Here is a 20,092-nt window from a genome sequence, read left to right as displayed (position 1 = left end):
GTCAAGCAATTGTTTCCAGCTATCAGAGATCAAAACCATCAGGGATAAATAGACATTTCACTTATTTTGGAGATACAATATGTTTATGTGCCACATCAAATAGTATCTAGGGTAAACATATGCAAAGGAGAATAAGATTCCTGTACGTTCCCAGATGTATAGTAGAAGAGCAAATTGCAGAAGGCACAGCTTTTCTCATCCCTGGAGAATAAGCTGCACTTATTAAAAAAAACCTATTCTGTAAAACTATCAGAAATGCAGGAACCCTGTCCTTCAAGCTTCTGATAATCATACACATGAAAGGGCTTCAAGCTTGGCCTACCACCTCTCCTCAAATCTCACAGCCATCAGGGAAAGTTGTTTGCAGCCTACAATGTCTGCTGCTCACCATCACCCCAAAGACAGTTCAGCAGCCCACAGGACACTCTTGATTGCCAAGCCATACTCTGGTGATCAGAAATCTGAATCCACATCACATTCAGGACTAAAAGGCTATTCTAGCCCAGTGCTTTGAATAATTAAGAGTTCTAGTCAAATTTAAAAACTATTTTTGAATGGATTGGGGTGGAGAGGCAGTCAACTAAATGACCTCATACTGAAAATGCCTGGTCCTCAAATGTGTCAAGAGCTTCTCTAAAAAGGCACAGCAGGCATACTGACATAGCTCTCCTCAGCCTAGATTGTATCTGTCTTGACTAGGCCATCAGGAAACAAAGCAGTCCATTTTATTAGACAATTGTCAAGGAGGCCACTTAGATTTTCCACCCTCATGAGCCCATGTGGCTGTTACCTCTCTTAGGTACACATGCAAGGGGGAATATTCTGGCTTTACTCAAAATCAGTGCTTTATTTCTTGGGGAAAGGGTCTGGTAGGCACTGTGCCTGCTGCTGCTTGCCTGCTTACACCCCCACCCATCCCGCCCACTCGCTTGCTCCCCACCTCGCAGCTTTGCCTGGCACTGCCTCCTCACCGCTTCCTGGGGCGGCAGGCACAGCCTCCCAGAGGTGCTTTGGCACAACCCTTTGACTACTGGCAAAGAGCCCTCCAGGATCTTGCCTGGCGATCATAAACTATCTCTCCTAGAAAAGGAGGGGATTGAGCATGTAATCACTGTCCCTTACACCCCACAACATTCAGCAGCAATCTGAAGGCAGGCTTTAGTTGCAGTTACAGGTACATTTGAAGATTAAATTGAACATGGGCCTACATCCTTTGTTAAGGATGAACCATGTGCAGGTGAAGAGCAGGTGAAGAGCCAAGAGAGTGAGAGAGACAGATGGCTGAGCGCCCAGCCCTTTTATTTGGGTCATGCCCATCTACCTGGTCGCACTCAGAGGGAGGTGGCTCCCACAGGTTTGACTGTTTGAAGCCACATCCTCTGTGTGCCCATTCTAGCAAACAGGCAATGTTGGACTCGACTGCTCTATCTTTATATCCCACACTTTGGTGCAACCCTTTGACTACTGGCAAAGAACCCTCCAAGAACTTGCCTGACTATCATAAAAGGGTCGTGCCAAAGTGCCTCTGCTCTGGCACAACCTTTTTATAATCGTCAGGCACCTTCCTGGAAGGCACTCTGGTGATCGTAAAAGGGTCGTGTGAATTTGTAATGCGGGAGGGGAGGTGGCAGTATGGCATACTGGTTCAGAATAGAGCTACTGAAATTAATAGGGCTAGCTTACAGACTGAATGTGAGGGGATAACATTTTTTAATATCTCAACAAAAAAGCTCAATGAAAGAAGAAAACTAGAATGTTAGGGAGAGGTGTCAGGTGCAACCTCTCTTATTCCTGCTCCCTCAAAAAAACCTGCTTGTATACAGTATGTCTTAAGGACTATATCTTAAGGAAAGATTGAGAACAGCTCCTACTCTCTCTTTGATGTGCTAATTTATCACAAGCAGGGAGATTTACACATACTCGGAATATTCACAACCTCTGTGACCAGAAATGGTACAGTCCACATTCTGCATTATGTATAGAACGGCCCTGGTTTACCAGGACACAGATCACAGAATCATTGAATTGTAGAGCTGGAACGAATCTGAGGGCCATCTAATCCGACCCCCTGCAATGCAGAAATCTCAGCTAGATCATATATGACAGATGGCCACTCAACCTTTCTGCCACTAGCTGATCCATGTACTGTATTCACTTTGTCTCCAGTAACACTGGAAAGGATCAAAACTTGGCTCACTAGGGCAAAGTTTGAAAACCTGTGATCTAGTTGCTGGCTCCTGCTGCACTGAAGCTAGATTAGCCATAACTTAATCATCCCAAGCGGGTATTTCTCCAGCTTCTCTTTAAACTCTTCAATTGTTAAAGCTTTTAAAACCAACCTTGAGAACATGCTCCCCAGCATAATCTCATAGTCAGAAAGACTTTCCCTAATACTTAGCTTCAATCTTCCTTCCTGTAGCTTAAGCCCATTTGAAAACTACTATTTCTCCTCCTCAGGTCTGAACATGCCCATTTGCCCCCCCCCCCGGCTTTCCTCTTCATTCAAGGCTCTCACATTTCAACCTTTTTATTACCTTTGTTGCTTTCCAGTCACACCTCCTCTCCAACAATCTATCTCTACAGTCTTTAAATGGACAAGGCCCAAAACTGAACAGAGGGAGGTATTCAGCTAAGATTTACTCAGACTAGACACACTGAAATGAATGAACTTGACTAAGTCAGGTCCACTAATTTCAATAGGTCTGCTGTGAGTAAAACTTCCATTGAATACCACACCAGAGTTCTCCAGATGAAGCCTAACCAGGACCAAGCAGAATGACCAATTTACCTATCTATCCTGGGGAACTTCCTTCCCAAGATCAAGAAAAATAACTTTGACAATCACAGCCACCAAGCCTCTCTCGCAAAGCAAAACCCAATGAGCTCCTTTTCAAACGTCGGTGAGCCTCTGGTTTGATTTAAACAGTAAAAAGAGTCGTAGAGGTGAGGTGTGCAGAGCCGCCTGCCGCCTAGCAGTTTACCTCCCAAAATATATTTTTTTCCTATCCACTTCCAGTACAGTATTGGAGCCCACCTGGGTTTCTGGTCTGCTCTCCTGTCCTTAAACCGTTAAGCCTTAGCCCTGCATCCATAAGAAAATATGCATTGTATGAAAATGTTCACTAAATTCAACTACTGAGGTGATCAGCTGATCCAAAAATGAACAGAAGAATCAGACCTGAAACACTAAGTTTAAAAACAAGAGCAAATCAACCACATTTCCCCTACACAAGAATTTCATACCTGTGAGAAGGGAAATAAACTTCTGTTTTGTTCAACAACAACAACACTTTAGCAACCATTTGAAAAAGAAAAATAATTATTTGGCACCATGAAATGTCCCATCTGTTTATAACTAGTAAAAATGATTAAAGAGAGATCTGGTACAGTTATGTCTGGTCTGGAACACAGAAGTCAGACATTACCCTATCGTTCTTGGCATTCACACCAGCACTATTCTGCTATGAGACCAATTACCTGCTTGTCTAAAAACAGAATCGCCTGGCTGGAGAAAACTAGGCCTAGTTTAGGGTTTAAGGCAGCATTTGTTTTTTTTTAGTAAGTATTTATCTTCCATCTCAAACATGATGATGATACACGCACACAGAGACAAAATACATCAATCACAAAGTTTAATGTGTGAGGAAGGAATCATAATGATCTGATGAAATCACTTCCATTGAATATAAAAATCTTAAAAATGTCTTTAGTGTAACAGATGACAACTTAAGGAAAAAGAGAGACTACTTTGCTAATTTATGCACTGCAGCACAAATGTGCCTGAATACAGAGAATTTCCCGAAGCAATGCACATAATGTGTCCCTTATAGAGGGTGAACTACAATTAAGATGGGTATGTAATGTAGTAGAGCCATAATGGATGGTCACTGCGTAGCACAGATACCACAAGTAGCATTAGAAACAGTTATTATTGACATGCCTGGACTGGAGCAGGACAGCTTGTACACTATGTTTTCAGGAACAGGCCATGGCTCAGTGACAAGGCCCCAGGTTCAATCCCTCCCATCTCCAGGTAAGACTGCAAAGTCTTCTCTCCCAAATCCTGGAAAGCTGCTGCCAGCCTATACAGAATATAACACTAAGCTAGGTGGACCAATGATCTGAGTTGGCACAAGGCAGCTTAATGTGTTCAAGAAATCCACTGACCCAGAGATCAAAAATTCATCCCACAAGCAGAAAAATACATAGGGTTGGCCAAAACCAAGTAGTCTACCAAGCTTAGACTAGACATGACACACACACAAATAAAAAATAGGATATTTACAGGATATTTACAATTTAAAACAGCCATGGAGTTGGTTGGGGGTGGGGAGCAGGCAAGAAAGACAAAGAGAGGCTTAAAAACAACAACTTGTCCCTGCCATTTGAACCCCATACACCCCAAGTGTATTCATTTATATGTCATTGTGGTTTTGAGATGATTAGATTGATAGAAAAGTTTGCTACTTTTAAAAGCTGCTATACTAGGGAATTTTTTAATGTTTAATGCTGTATGGTGTTTTTAACATTCGGTTGTGAGCTGCCCAGAGTAGCTGGGGAAACCCAGCCAAATGGGCGGGGTATAACAAATAAATAAATAAATAAATAATATTTGAGCTCAACACAGTTCAGAAAGCAGAATACAAATATTGAATCAAAAGTTAGTATTTGCCCTATGGGCAACATAACAAGTTTGAGTTTGGATCATTTGGATACTAAAAAAAAAGTCAATGACATTTTTTTCAACTTTACAATTCTACAATTATAGAAGACCCACTCACATGTATATACACTTCTAAGGCACAATGTATAAGAAATGCAAAAAGGCATCTTACTCAAGTCCATGTAGTATGGAAGCACTAGCTACCATGGAATTAGTTGATTAAAGTAATAACGTATTAGAGGGATAATCAACTAAGGTTTACCCAGAGTAGACCATTAAAATTAATGGACCTAAGTCATGCTAATTCATTTCAGCGAGCGTACTCTGAGTAAAACTTAGTTGAATATCACCCATAGTTATTATACTCTGATGCTTGAGGAAGTTTGGGAGCTAGAACAAAGTAAGGTGCTTGCCTCCAAACGCAAAGATATTCACACTTTTCACATCCTGTAGCAGGAGCACAGAGCCTTTGGGACAGGAAGCAATTTAAAATGGAGTGCTTCCTTTTCTAAACAATAAAAAAGTAAAGTGAAAACAAAAGAAAATGAGTTTGGAGGATACTAGGAACCTCTGGACATGAGTCCTGAGACAGGATCTATGCCCCAAAAGGATAAGGAAAATTAAAGTAGGCGGGAGAAGGATGGTACTTCAAACGGACAAGAGCTCAAAATCAACCTGCCTTTAGCTCTTCCCAGGAGCCCTAAGTTACACTCGTTTTTCCCAGGAGTCCAAAGTTACACCCACATACTTTTTGTGGGCAGAGCACAAAAAAGTAGAAATAAGCTGCTATTTCTACTGCAAGGTGGAAGAGTAAGCATCTTGTTTTCATATTTGTCACTCCACAACAGGGTTTCAAGTCTCCTTTCCTCCCCACCCGTCACCCACTAGCAAAATTTATTCTTAAAGATTTATTTATTCTTAAACATTTTTGAAAAATCCACCATTCGATTGCAAGTCCCCACTCCCCTCAAAATAAAAATTGAGAGAAATTAACTGGCTGTGCTGGAACTGAGGAGATTCCTCTATCGCAGGTGTGGGGATCCTGCGGCAACTCCTATAATTCCTGGTCCTGCCGCCAGGGCTGCTGAGAGTGGTAGTTCAGCAACATCTGGAGGGCCAAAGGTTCCTCACGCCTATTGTTTTTTGCTACTTAGCAAGGCCATATTTGTCCCGTTGAGGGGAGACCAAGATACATTCCCTTGTTATTGCAAGAACTTTTGATCACTGAGACTAAACAGACTGCCAGGAAAGCAGTAGGAACCAAATGCACTTCTATTTTCAGGGCTTTAAACATTCCTGTTGCTTCAAGTAATTCAATCCAAAAACCTAAAGCCTGCCTACAGATGTCAGGTGGCATCGCAGAGGCTTCTGCATTGAGCAAACAATCCTGATAAGGGCCTTAAAAGGGGGGTCCCAATTCACTCCACTTATCTTTTCACTGTGCCCTTCAACTTTTTTAGGCAGTTCAAAAAAGCTGCCTCTTAAGCCTTACAATATAGGCCCAATATGGCTTCTCAAAAGGCCTAGACCAGCCCTTTCCTCAAGGAGCCTATGACTGCATTCAGATGTGGAATTTATTGTGTTAGGTTGTTGTTGTTATAATGCTAGCACTTCTGTCCTGATTTCTAACATGTGTTATGGAACTGTGGCTTCCTGATCGATAGACTGCCATATCATGCTAAATTTCAAAAGGCAGGAAAGAACTGTACACTGGGATGCCGCCCTAAATTTCATTACATGAAAAATTACAGTGCAAAATTCCCATGTTTTCCCAAGTAAATTGGGTTGCAAATGAATTTTTTTTCCTGGAAGCAATTAGCATGGAAATGAGCACAAATTTCCCCTAGGTTTCCAGCAGTAAAATTATATTGTGTGAAAGATCACATAAAAGGCAGGAATTATTAGTCAGGAAAACGGAAAAAGCCTTTGCATGTCATCAATCAAGCTTGGATAGCTGAAGCTTTTCAACTGGGCAAAAAGCTCTCTCACACTTCCATTTCATCCCTTCCTCACAGTAACCCTGAATCTGTGGGGTGTCTGTTTGTCTGTTTGTTGGACAATCACAGAACCAGGCACTTTCCCCCCAAAGCACTAAGAAACTGCCTTCTCTGGAAGTCTAATATATTTTACAGCCTCAATGCTGTAAAATGCCTGAGAACCTAAACTAAAACAAAATGGGCCATGGGGTGTGGTAAGGGAAGATAAATCCTGGCTTTGATTTATTCATCATTATAATCAGCACAGCTTCATTAGGCACCAGTAACCCTAAGAGGGATTTGTTAACAGGTAGAACGCTACAACTGTTCTTGGCACAAGCCCACTTGCCACCAAATGAAAAGAGGCAAAAAGATACACTTGTTTGACTGTTCCACCAGACACAATAAGCTGCTGTTCAAATCCATTATCCAAACTCGTTATTCACTAAGCCAATCTCAGATGTCTAAAACAGCGCTCAGGGAACAAAGCCCTGCATGGAATTAAGTAAATGGACTAGATTGATGGGCTTCAAAGAGCTATTCGACACGTTAAAACAACAATTTTCCTAGCAGGCCATAATAAAACAAGGGAGCTGGAGTCAAGCACAGAGCAGCAAAACTGGGCTGCTACTATCCAGCATGTTCTACAGAAGCTTCCATCTACAGCTTCCGAAAAGGAAACTGTGACTTCTCAAGTCAGTCCTTTTGACTGAAGTTGACTTCTCCACTTGCTGGAATTGCCAGACTTGCTTTGCTCTGGGGTTGTATACAAAAAAGGGGGGGGTATTGCTAATTGTGCTCATCTGCTTGGCACACCGAAGAATGGGTCTGGCTCAATCTGCAAAATATGCACAGCTCCTCAGGGAGGGCCAGAGGTTCCCCACACCTGCTCTAGAGAACATTCAAGCCAGTTCTCCCCCTCCCCCCCCCAAAGAAGCAAAAACACCAGCTTTGCATGACAAGAACCATTTTGAAGACTGCAGCATCAACCTACATAATTCTCAGGAATATTAAAGAATAGCTTATCACAGCCTCAGTACTTTCACAGTGAGCAATCCCACATACATACTTAACAGTCAACACTGAGCTGAGTGTTTCAATGTCTTTTACTGGTTACTGTTATAATTAGGACCCGTCAATGGCTGTGGGTCAGCAGAAGAGCATCCACTTTGCATGCAGATGGGCTCAGGTTCTTTCCATGGCATCTCCACATAGAGCCAGGAATATCTCCTGTCTGAAACCCTGGAGAACTACTGACAGTCAGTACAGACCAGCCTTTCTCAACAATTCCCAACCCAGATTTTGTTGAACTACAAGTCCCATCATTCCTAGGCAGCAAGGGTAGAGGTCAGGGATGGTGGGAATTGTAGTTCAAAAGTACCTGGGAACCCAAGGATGATAAAGGCTGGCACAGTGGTACCTCTGGTTATGAACGCCTTGGGTTAAGTTTTTTTGGGTTATGAACAGTTTTAACCCGGAAGTGAGTGTTCCAAGCTCTTGGAGGCCTCGCTGCTGGCCAGAGCCAAGCCCGGACATCCATGGGGCCTGTGGAGGCTCTGCAACTGGGCTCCAACCGCAAGAGCTCTCCAAGGCTTCACAACTGCCTGGAGCCAGGCCCCAACATCCGCAGGATGCCCAGCAGGTCGCATCCCAGCCCCAAAGCTAGGTAAGGAACACTTCCCTAACGAAGACCAAGAGCAGTGAAGCTGTTAAGAAAACAAAGGTGAGCCTGGGCTGACAAGCCCTTTACCAACCCTTGCCCCATCCCCAGCCGTAACAGGATGGGTGGCACCTAGCCAGGTAAGCCCACCTACCCTGTGGGGGGGGGAGTGTAAAATTTTGGGATTCTGCAAGGGATTTGGGGATTTGTTTATGTGTGTCTGCCTTGTGCATTTGCCTCTGCTTTGCTCCTTCGTTTGGGGGACTTCTGGGGGACTCTACCTTCTGACATTGTTTTAGGGATTGTGTGGGGTTTGGGATTCAGCTATTGGTTGACTGTGTGACTGCAAAAATGGATAAAAGCCCCCCATCCAAACAATCATCAGTGCATGTAAGAAATAAATAAATAATTTTTTCCATCTACAGTACTGTCTTATTTATTTTATAGTACAGTATATTGATTATTGCCTTCATTTTATGGATCAATGTTCTCGTTAGACAGTTAAATTCATGTTGAATTGCTGTTTTAGGGGGTGTTTTTCATCGTCTGGAACGGATCAATCCACTTTTCCATTACTTTCAATGGGAAAGTGCGCTTCTGGTTAAGAACGCTTCAGGTTAAGAACGGACTTCCTGAACCAATTAAGTACTTAACCTGAGGTACCACTGTATAGACAATACAGTTAGACCAATGGTCTGACTCAGTATAAGACAGCTTCCTATGGTCCTAATTATTCTGTCATTTATCAGTGAATGTGCTTTCTGATTTTAAATTGGCTGCATCTTAAATATTGTTCTAGATTGTTGAAAGTTACCTTGGAAGGGCTCTGTCCTAAGAGGTGATCTATAAACAATAAAAAATAAACAATACAATGGTTCTGTTGTTTCACTATGGCATGCAAGGAAAATGTATGGTCAACGTGGTCAGTCCTTTAGCATTCATAGAACAGTTGGTCACTGACCAGATTGGCTGAGGCTGATGGGAGTTGGAATCCAATAACAAATGGAAGGCCATGGATTCCCCATCTCAGATCCAGGGGGCACCTACACCTAGGGATAGTTGTTATCTGACACCTATTTACACAAGAAAGTTGTATTTTAAGTTAATAGTCACCATACCATAATATGTATGTGAGCACTGTAACAATTCTCATCCGATAGCATCAACAATAATTAGGTTTAGAACTTGTCACTTTTGTTTAATTTTGGCATAGTGACATCATTTAGCTGCATTAATTGATTTGTCTGGAAAAGTCAAGTTTAAACTCAATTAACTTCCCCTTTCGATGTGAAGTGATGCACACATCCCTGAACCAAATTAAAGCTCTGCTTTCTGCTTTCTATGTTAGAAAGTCTTAGCCCTGCAACCTATAGACACTTATCTAGGGACAAGCCCCATTGTACTCAGTGAGACTTGTTTCCAAGTAGAAAGCCACAGGATTGTACTCTTAAGCAGTTTTTAAGGTTGTGAGTAACACTACTGATTTGAAGTTAGGAAAGGATTCAAGAGTTTGCAAGACTGCAACTTGTCTGTTACTGTTGTTAACTTCTTTGGCAAAAAAAATAAGTAAAATTCTATTCTATTCTATTCTATTCTATATTGAGCATTTATGACAGCCAGGAACACTGGAAAATAGTTCCTTATGCACTGAAGCAAGACTCAGCAGAACAGCTCTAGAAAGCAGTTTCATCCTGCCCCACTTTTCTTTAAAGGCAAACAGGACAAAAACAAGAATTTTTAGCTTAGCTGTAATGCAGAAAGTATTTGCTGTTGCACAGTGTGCTCTGCCAAAGTGGTATTAGGCGTAAGTAGCTGAAAAAGGCAAATCAACAGGAAAAACAAGAACCATAAACTTGGTCTGTAAATAATTATGTATTCAGCTTTTACCAAATTGTAGGGGGTGGGAATTAAACTCCTCTCCCAACAAAGCAGCCAAATTATGGCAAGCAGAATTTTTAGAGGAGGATGGAGGGTTGCTGCTGGTGTTAAAAATAATAAACGGCAGAATGCACAAAGTTAAATGCCTTGCAAAGGTACAACTCTGATGCAAGCAGTAGGAGATTGCAAGGGGGAGGGGAACTATTTAGCAACAGAACTCTCAAAACAGATGCCCACTCCAAAAATGAGATTGCTGTGAGATTTGATACATAAAGTCAAGAGGGAGCAAAACTCACACTCTCCACCATAGGACCAGTTAAGAATGACTGTTTGGAACTGAAGAGGAGACACGGTACAATAAAAGAAAGAATGAGTACTGTGATCATCTAGCTGAGGATGCAAAAAAACCCCACCTCTTAAAAATCCCACCTAGCTAAAACAGAATCAAACTAAGAATTTGACCAGGCAATTGTACAGCCAGGAATCTTTCCGACTCCAGTCTGCTGACAATGCCCCTGCCAAATCCAAACATCCCCAGCTTGGAGAGGGAGGCAGAACCCACAGAAACCGTGCGGCCTGGGAAGTGATCCTCCATTCACCACATTTCCTCCAACTGCAGGAATATGGAGGCCTGATAAAGTACCGGTAACCACTGGCACTGGCCTACAGACTGCCTGACAATCATCCCTGGACTAAAGGAATCTTAATTTCCTTCTTCCCTGGATTTCTTTCCCCCCTATTTCCCATCAGGGCTTGGACAGCCGTTTTAGAAGGCAGGAATGGAAAAAGCCTAAGTAGAAGAGGGCAAATAAAGAGCTTCATCCTGGCATGCCTTTCATGTTTAGCAGCATATGTGCAATTTATGCTGTCTCTGCAGACTGAAGGGTATGTCAAGCACCCTACAGCAGCTCACACATATTGCAGAGGACAGAGATTGAAATACACCCATGTTTTCTGTGAAACAGCAAATGAAAGAAATATGGTTTTAATGCTGCTGTCTCTCTGGAACCTTTGAGATCAGACAGAAATACTACTCCCCCCAATATATATATATGTCTGTTGAAATAAATGCTTCTTTCACCCAAGAGAAAGGAGTGTATTCTCAGAGCAGCAGGAAAGCAGATTCCAGGTCCAGGCTCCACATCACAAGGAGCAGTATGCTACAAGAAAGTGGAATAACAAGAGTGTGGCTATAAAACAAGGGCCATATGACACCAGAGAAGAACAGCACGGTTGAAACAAAAAACCCTAGAAGGCACAAGAGGACTTGGCCAGGTGCAGAGGTTGCTCATTTGGCTTGTTAATTCAAATCATTTTAAAAATTGAAAATTTATATACTCAGCATTATATCCCTTTTTTAAAAAGTGGCGAGACACAAGACACTGGGTTGTATCCAAAGTAGACTCACAAGTCTCAAAGTAGTCTCATTTAAATTAATGGAATGATTAATGGAAATCACTAATTTGAAAAGCTCTGCTCTGAGTAAGACATAAGTTGTATGCAGCCCAAAGCAAGGCAGATGTTGGGCTATTGCCAGGAGACATAGGACTCTGCTATACAGCTGAAAATAAAACGTTTTAAGTGTGTTTTAAGTGCAATATACAATGTGACACTAGATAGCGATGATGAGCCCATGGAAGATTCAATGTATTTTTAAAAACGCTTTTTAAAAAAGCATTTTCAGAACGTTTTTTGTATGTGTGTAGAATGCTCAACTCTCTTCTGGCCCACATCGCGTAGGAGAGAGTCTTCTTCCAAGAGCCAGCCCCTTTCCTTCTCTCAGCCAATGAGAAGTGAGTGGAACAAAGCACACTCCTCCTTCCCGATCACAGCAGATACTCTTGCTTATTATGTGGATGTGTCATGGGGTGGGAGAGAATCTCCTCTCCCCTGAGTGATGGTGACACCCCTTTTCCTTGCTGCCCTGTGTTTTGATACTGACTATAGCACTGGACCCACAAGTACAAAAGGGTTAAATCAAAAACAGAATGCTACCATTTAACAAAAGACATGCAAGTGATTTAAAATAACAGTCACTACTGAACATGAGATCTTGTTAGTAAATCCAACTCTAGAAGCATAACTCTTACTTTTCCAGAGTTGTTGAAGATGATCTGCCTTCTTCTATGTCTCTTCATATTATCATTATCATGTTGCCACCCTCCAAACTTCTCAGGGAGGAGGCACATCCACCCCAAAATGTTGTCCCACTACTTTGGGTTGCTTGATGAACATAACAACAGAATACCCAGATGCCTTTGGAAAACCCTTGAGCAGGACCCAAGCATGAGAGCACTCTCCCCACCTGTGACTGCAGGGCCTAGAATAGGTGTTATAAGCCTTTGGCCCTTCAGGTGTCACTGAACTACAATTCACGTCATCTTTGGCCCATGCTTGCTGGGGCCGATGGAAGTTAGAGTTCAGCAAAAAAAGGAGGACCAAAGGTTCCCCATGCCCGGCCTAGGAGGAGACCAAGCACAGAGAAGATGTTAGACAAGACAGAAACAGTATGATTCATACCAGTCAAAAACAAAAAAGTATCTCTCTCTCTCTCTCTCATGCTCTACAAGGACACCAAAGTGCTTTCTTCTGGTGCAAGCAAAGCAAGCTGAACCACACAGAGCCTGCATGGCAGGAACATGATATTGCAGAAAGTCTCAGAATGGACCGAGAAAACCTTTTCTCAACACCATCCAAGGCATGATGACTTCTGCAGCCACTGAATGTTGAGAATCCAGCAGAATTAGGGCCCAGCCTGGAGCCTGTCCAAAACATGACAGCTGTGAAATCACCCCTCAGGGTGTACGCCCATACTGAAGAAGGAAGTCAGCATAACCATCATGACTACCCAGACAGGGATTTCGGTGATTAAAATACTTTTCTTTTAAAACTCTATGGTTCCTGGAATTCTTTGGAAATTAAAACGATGCTATAAAATTGAAACTGCTTTAAATTTGCATGAATATGTCACTGCTACCACCACATTATCAGTACTTTGGTTATAGCAATAATGGAGGTGGAACTGATTATCTGAACCTACTGTTTGACGGATAAGTTTTGAAGCTGGACTGTTTGGTGGTAGCCTCCATAGCATGGAAGCAGGGGGGGGACTGCTTGAGGGGGAAATTGCACACCACAGGTTAGCCATCCCTGTTAAAAAATACAGGGATGGCCATTCCAAGCCCAGAATGCCTACTAGGTATTGTCGGCACAGTTCCTAAGTTGTTTCAACAGTCTTTGGGTTACAGTAGCCAAGTGTTCTTATGTCTTCTAAACCAAGACACAATAGGGCATTCAGCAGTGTAAACTGTAAAATAATTATTTATTTCCATCATTCAGGCATACAATCCAACCCAGGAAGGGGCTACTATGAACAACCAGATGGTTCTTCCACAGGGCACGTGACTGAGAATGGCAACCATTCACCCATGTCCCAAGACAAGAGTGCCTGGTTGGGTGGTCTGAGGAAAGAGTGTGACAATTGACAAGATAAACCCTGGGAGAGTAAACAACAGGCATCCATCACATTTTAGACTGATAGGCTGTAAAGGATCAAAGCCAGCCTTTCTCAAACTTGCATCCCTAGATGTGGGTAGACTACAACTCACATCATTCCTAGCCAACCTGGCTAGTGGTCAGGGATAATGGGAGTTGTAGTGCAAGAACACATAGGGACCCAAGGTTGAGGGATGGCCAATAGGCACCCCACGCACCAGATTTGGCTCCAGGAGCAATTTTAGCTGTGATAGAGGTATCTGCTCACCACCTGCCTGAGAAAGGGTAGGATGTGCCAGGGACTGGTTGGATGCAGAGGAATGATGGGAAGAACCAGCTGGGGAGGATGGCTCACAGCCCTGAGAGTGGTTGTGGAACAACAATAAGTGATCAGAGGGAGAGGAAAAGGAAGAGGAGGTGTCAGAAGCTGAAGAGGTAACCGGGCTTAGTGAGCTGGGAGAGTGTGTGACAGAGAGAAGCCCAGAATCCGAGGCAGAAGCTGAGGCAGGCGAGTGGAGGAGGGAGAGGGAGAGTCACAGGCATCTCCCCCTCCAGCTGCAACAAGCTCTCCTCCCCATCTCCCGGAACCAGAAGAGGCATGGAAAGGGTAAAGAAGAGGTTGGATTCATGCAGGCTCCGCTTCCTTGGGGAAAACCCAGGAGAGCTTAACTAGTGGGGGGGGGTGGCTTTCAGTTTTGGCAATGATGCATGGGGCAAAACCTACCAGGGATGAGCTGCTGTGCTCATTAGGCCTGACACTCTGCCAGGTCTGTGCAGATCATGTTCTTGCTAATAAAAAGTTAACTCCTGCTTGCACGGTGTGATTTACTGCTAGCTCACTCATATCAGGATGATTTCAAATTTTAGTAGGCCAAGATACTCTACACCAGGCATGCTAAACCCTTGACTCTCCAGATGTTGTTGGATGCCAACTCCCATCTGCCCCAGCCAGTCTAGCCAGTGGTTAGGGATGATGGGAATATGAGCCAACAACATCTGGAAGGCCACAGATTCCCCATCCAATGTTAGTGTAATCTAAAAATCAATTTGAAATGATCATTGCATGGTTTTGCCCTTAGCAACATGTTTTCTCCCAGCAACAAGGTCTCCTTAGCAACCGACTTCTTTATTAGACGTGCTCTGAAGGAGAGAAGAGTGGCTGAAGAACAGAGAGGATGAATAACTATCAGTACATAGTTTTACTTTATTTTCCTTAAGACAGTAGTTGTATAATCTGTAATGTTAATTCTTCAATAAATATTTTAAGCAGAACTGGAATGGGTGAGGTATTTACTCCTACATGGGAATTCACCAACAGATGAGCCGAACTAAGAAAGAAGATTCTGGAAGACTTTCTAGGTGACTCTGTTGACTCTGTTCAAATGATTAATAGAATGCCCTGACAATCCCTGATCTATATTTTGTTGCTATCTCCCTTTGGCTGCACTGTGTGTTGGTGAAGGTTTTCCATTTCAGCGGAGGATCCAGCTCCAAGTCTACTCTCCAGAGAATGGAGTGGCTCCACATTCTATACCAGTTGGCCATTCCTGCTTTAAACCACAGATGCTACTCACAGGGAATTGTCAACTAAAGCTTAAGGCAAAAATGTGCATGTTGGGGAAGCATCAGTAATTTGAATCTGTTTTAATCATCACCCTGGGCAATGCTTATCTGATGTATGGCCTGATCCCTAAAGCAGAGAACCCCCTCAAAAAACTGTTAAGATACTGCTTGGTCACTCGTGTATGATGTAAACCTCCTGGAAGGAATGAGTGTACAGTGATACGCACACAGGGATAAGCACACACATAGGGAAACTTCAGACTGCCCAGTCCAATGACCAGATGACATCTACAGCGGGTCCACGTGACAAGCTGAGGGGGAATGGGAAAGTAGGGTGACTGTGCGTAGCTGTTTTTTACTTTGGCACAGACTAGGTAACAATGACCACGAACTCTAGCAACCAAAATGCTACTACGGTGGTACCTCGGGTTAAGTACTTAATTCGTTCCGGAGGTCCGTTCTTAACCTGAAACTGTTCTTAACCTGAAGCACCACTTTAGCTAATGGGGCCTCCCACTGCCGCCGCGCCACCGGAGCACGATTTCTGTTCTCATCCTGAAGCAAAGTTCTTAACCCAAGGTCCTATTTCTGGGTTAGCAGAGTCTGTAACCTAAAGTGTATGTAACCTGAAGCGTATGTAACCCGAGGTACCACTGTACTGTCCTTGCAAATCAGGGCAGGCTGTGAGACAAGCAAGAAGGTCAGGATAGCTAAATGAGAGAAGAAGAAGAAAGAGATATCCCTCGTCACAGGAAAACACTTCATAAAAAAGAGAGAGCTGGGAAGGGAAGAACATGTGGAGAGACAAGCCAAAATCGCATTCCTGTTAGGGTGGAGCTTTGTTTTTGCACAGCTGGTAACATGTATTGGCTTATGACAGGGCACCAAGGCTCAAGCTTTGAAGGCTGGAAAATAGTGCTCGATTTTATTTTTTTAGAAAAATGATGGGGCGGGGTGGAGAATGTTTCACCCAACTCTGACTCCAGTGGAAGTGCTTCTGGAGAAAACTGAAGCAAAATGAGGCTAAGAAGACATGCCTCTCTCTGGTTACTTGAAGGTAACGCAATGAAGATCACATTAATGTTAACCAGGATTTGGGGAGTAGGTAGAAATGAAAAAAGTTTGTCCATTCTCAATTCCTTCCTTCCTTCCTGAAAAGAGTTTTATATTCAGGGTGAGGGGTATGAATTGTCAATTATTCTCTTCACTCTGTATGTGTGTCCTGGTAGAACTGGTTAGAAAAGTTTCCACATCAAGAATTTGGAAAGAGACATATCTCAGGCAGGCAGAAGGTCTTGCGTTCAATCACCAATATCTCTAGGTAGCCCTGGGAAAGACTTCTGTCCTAGAGTCAGTGTAGACAATGCTGCACACACTGCCTCCTATGTTCCTAAAACAAATGCTTTAATTCCTCATTTTAGCACCCACATGAGCAGACACATGCCACACACTCTGGCTGCAAATGCAATTTGTGGATTTGCTTCCAGATGCAATTCCCCATTAGCCAAAAAAGATTCCTCACTTCCCCATCCCTGTTATTTTGGTGTGTTGTCTTTCCACTCCATACGTCTTAATTTTCACCAAAACTGTAAGGTTACCATTTTTGCAAAACATTTTTAAAAAGAGAAATAGAGACAGCTTGCTCATTTCATATGTAAGGTTATTCACATACATAAGCCAGCCATGATTTAACGCCAATGCTAAATCCAATTGAGGAGAAGAGTGGAGTTGATTTAAAAGTCTTCAAGGCTCTTAAGGTCCATTAAAGCAGGGATAGGCAGACTTACAGCTTGCTGGACCTACTATGGGTTTCTGCTAGAAGCCCAAGATCCATTACTGATAGAGTAAAGAATTAAAGAATTCTGTGCGCAGGACTTTGTTCTGGCTACCAGAACTGCAAGGAGCTCACAAGCATTCCACACACAAGAAAATGCATTCCTGATCAGCCTAAGCTTTCTAAATTTTAGCAGTATATTTCGTAGGGTGGGGGTTACTTTTGTCGCTACTATAGCTGATCAACTGGGAATATGACATTCTTGCTGATCTACTGCAAAACAACCAGAGTTCTGCTGGATATCCAGATCTACATTCTGCCCACTTCTGCTTTAAAGAAAGCCAGTTAAATTGGGCTTGTAATTAGTTACTTGCCTGCAGCAAGTTAAGAACTGCCTCTAAGCAACCAGAAAGGGAAATCTTGTTACTAAAACTTAATTTATATTCATACTTTTTATATTGTTGGCAAGCCATTCAACAAACGATTAATATAAATATTTATAAGTACACAGGCTAGGTTCTTATAGGCATATATTAATTTGTGAAAAAGCAACTGACAGGGGAAGAATCACATTTTCCCAAAAACCAAATATTGCATTTTGAGCACGGGGGAAATACAGTATCTCTGCCACAGCAGTCATTTCTTGACTCATTCAGTTCAGATTCTTCACACCTACTGGGAAAAAGTGGTAAAAGCCCTGACACACATCTCACTCAAGTTGCTCCTGTGATGTGTGATACACCCTGTAATTTAGAAGCTAATTGTTTAGCAATGGCCTGGAACAGAAAGGTAACATCAAAATCCAGTGTCATGTGGTATAGAAATGGGCATAGTCGGCCAATTGGTGTTAAAGAAAGATAGAACATTTTTTATGTACGCTACAACAGCAGCAAGAATACTCATCGCGAAGTACTGGAAGACACAAGAGCTACCCACCGTGGAAGAACGGCAGATGAAGGTGATAGACTACATGAGTTTGGCAGAGATGACGAGCAGAATCCGAGACCAGGGAAGAGAGACGGCGGAGGAAGATTGGAAAAAATTTAAGGACTATCTAAAGAAACATGCAAAAATTAGTGAATGTTAGATTGATGCTGGATGAGAAAATTAGGGGTTAACAGAGGTAATGGATAAGTTAAAAGAAAATGAGTGTTTTTAAAATTAAGTCGGAAATAAGGGAGGGATTTGTTAAACAATTATAGACATGAGAATGCAGGAAGGGGAGGTATGAGGAGGTCGGGAAAGTAAGGTATAAGAAATTAAGACTTGAAATTATATGTGTTTTATGTTTTTTGTTGTTGTTATGTATTTATGTTCTGTTTGTGTTGAGAAAAACTTTGTGGAAACTTTAATAAAAATTAATTTTTTACAAAAAGTAAATAAATAAATAAATAAATAAGAAAGAAAGGTGGCCCTTTAGCATTTTATTTTGCAACTAAAAGTAAAAAGGGGAAGACTTGCAAAGGAAAACCAATTTTTTAAATTTCCATGCACTCTTCAAATTCCTTGTTTCATTTCCCACTCCCCTTCTTACCCCCAAAGCGCTGAACTCTTTTGAGACTCCAGGATCCCACAGGAAATATTAAGATAAACAGGATGTCATTTGAACCAGTGAGCAGCAGAAGGATAGTGGACAGATTGATCTCTCATATTGTTGTAAGAAAGTGACTTTTCAGATATTCTCCTTCCCACAAGGGAGATACAGTAGGGAGATACAGAAGGAAGCTATTTATTAGCATAGCTACTTCCCTTGTGCTCATCAATACAGGACTGTTTTCCTGTCAGCAGCATCTTGCCTACCCTAATTTTTGTGCATTTATTTTTGCCCGGAAACATTTATCTCCACCAGAGGCTATTTGTGGGTTATCAAAACTTTAGGACAGAGGTTTGTGGTTCCTCCTTCCCCCAAAAAACTATAAAAATCTACTGAACTACAGTAATTCCATATCTGCTTAAAACCTAGCCACAAAACACAAGCTCAGATGGAAAGGTCTTAAGACTACTTCTGTTGCTTAAACTTAAGGACACTTGCCATGTTACTAGCGAAAGAACACTCTCTGGAGGAACACCCATCCGAAGATCCAAGGAAATTTGTATCTAACAATGCACGCCTGTTTCAAAGAAATCCTGCTTCCAGATTCTTTCATGACACTAACCCACCAACAACCAGCCTACCAACTCACTTGCCTGCATGCCTGCCTGGATCAATGTGTAATAAGATAGTTTACATGGCACCCTTGGGGCCTTGCCATGGTGCCCACAAAGCCTCCCACTTCCGCAATCCCTGCCCACTTGAGGTGGTGATGATGGCTACCTTTCGTTCCTTGAAAGGTACACAGAACTGAAGAAGGAAATTTGAAAAGTGATGCTGCTGCTCACTTCCTCTTTCATCTCTATGTACTAATCAAACCTCAAATTATTTTACTCAGAATCCTTAGAAAAGCAAAGTGTGTGTGCTTGCTCACACACCCTTAGATGGAGGGCCTCATCTAAGGGAGAAGGGACACAGCAGCAGCAGCCATAGCACTCACTCAAAAATCTCAATCTCAATCCAAGGGCCTTCTGGCGGTCCCCTCATGGTGAGAAGTGAGGTTACAGGGAACCAGGCAAAGGGCCTTCTCGGTAGGGGCACCCGTCCTGTGGAACACCCTCCCTCCAGATGTCAAGGAAATAAACAACTATCTAACTTTTAGAAGACATCTGAAGGCAGCCCTGTTTGGGGAAGTTTTTAATGTTTGGTGGTTTATCGTGTTTTTAATATTCTGTTGGAAACCATCCAGAGTGGCTGGGGGAACCCAGCCAGTTGGGTGGGGTATAAATAATAATTTTATTATTATTATTAATGTGCCTAGGGTTGCCATACTTCAAATGGTAAATTTCCTGACACCCATAAAGTTGTTGAGCCCACAAAGTTGTTCTTAGGAAGACCCCAAATTTGTTGAGCCCAAAAATAGTGATTTAAAGCTTTTTGGAGCTGTTTCCGCTGCTTTTTCCATTGCGTTGCCATACATCCGGGTTTTTCCTGACATTTTGCCAATTTGACAAAATTCCTCCGACACCATTTTTACACCCAAAAACCAGGA

The 20,092-nt window shown here is 42.5% G+C and overlaps 1 protein-coding gene across 5 annotated transcripts in view; it reads right to left on the bottom strand.

The window, feature by feature from the left end:
* The window catches only part of LRP1 (LDL receptor related protein 1), a 318,544-nt gene that overhangs the window by 285,774 nt on the left and 12,678 nt on the right, over nucleotides 1–20,092 (bottom strand). The gene's annotated exons all lie outside the window — the stretch shown is intronic.

This window comes from Podarcis erhardii (genome assembly GCF_964252035.2).
Source record: "Podarcis erhardii genome assembly, chromosome: 2".
NCBI classification, from domain to species: Eukaryota; Metazoa; Chordata; class Lepidosauria; order Squamata; family Lacertidae; genus Podarcis; species Podarcis erhardii.
Note: the sequence above shows the minus strand (reverse complement) of the source record. Positions and strands in the feature narration are given on the sequence as shown.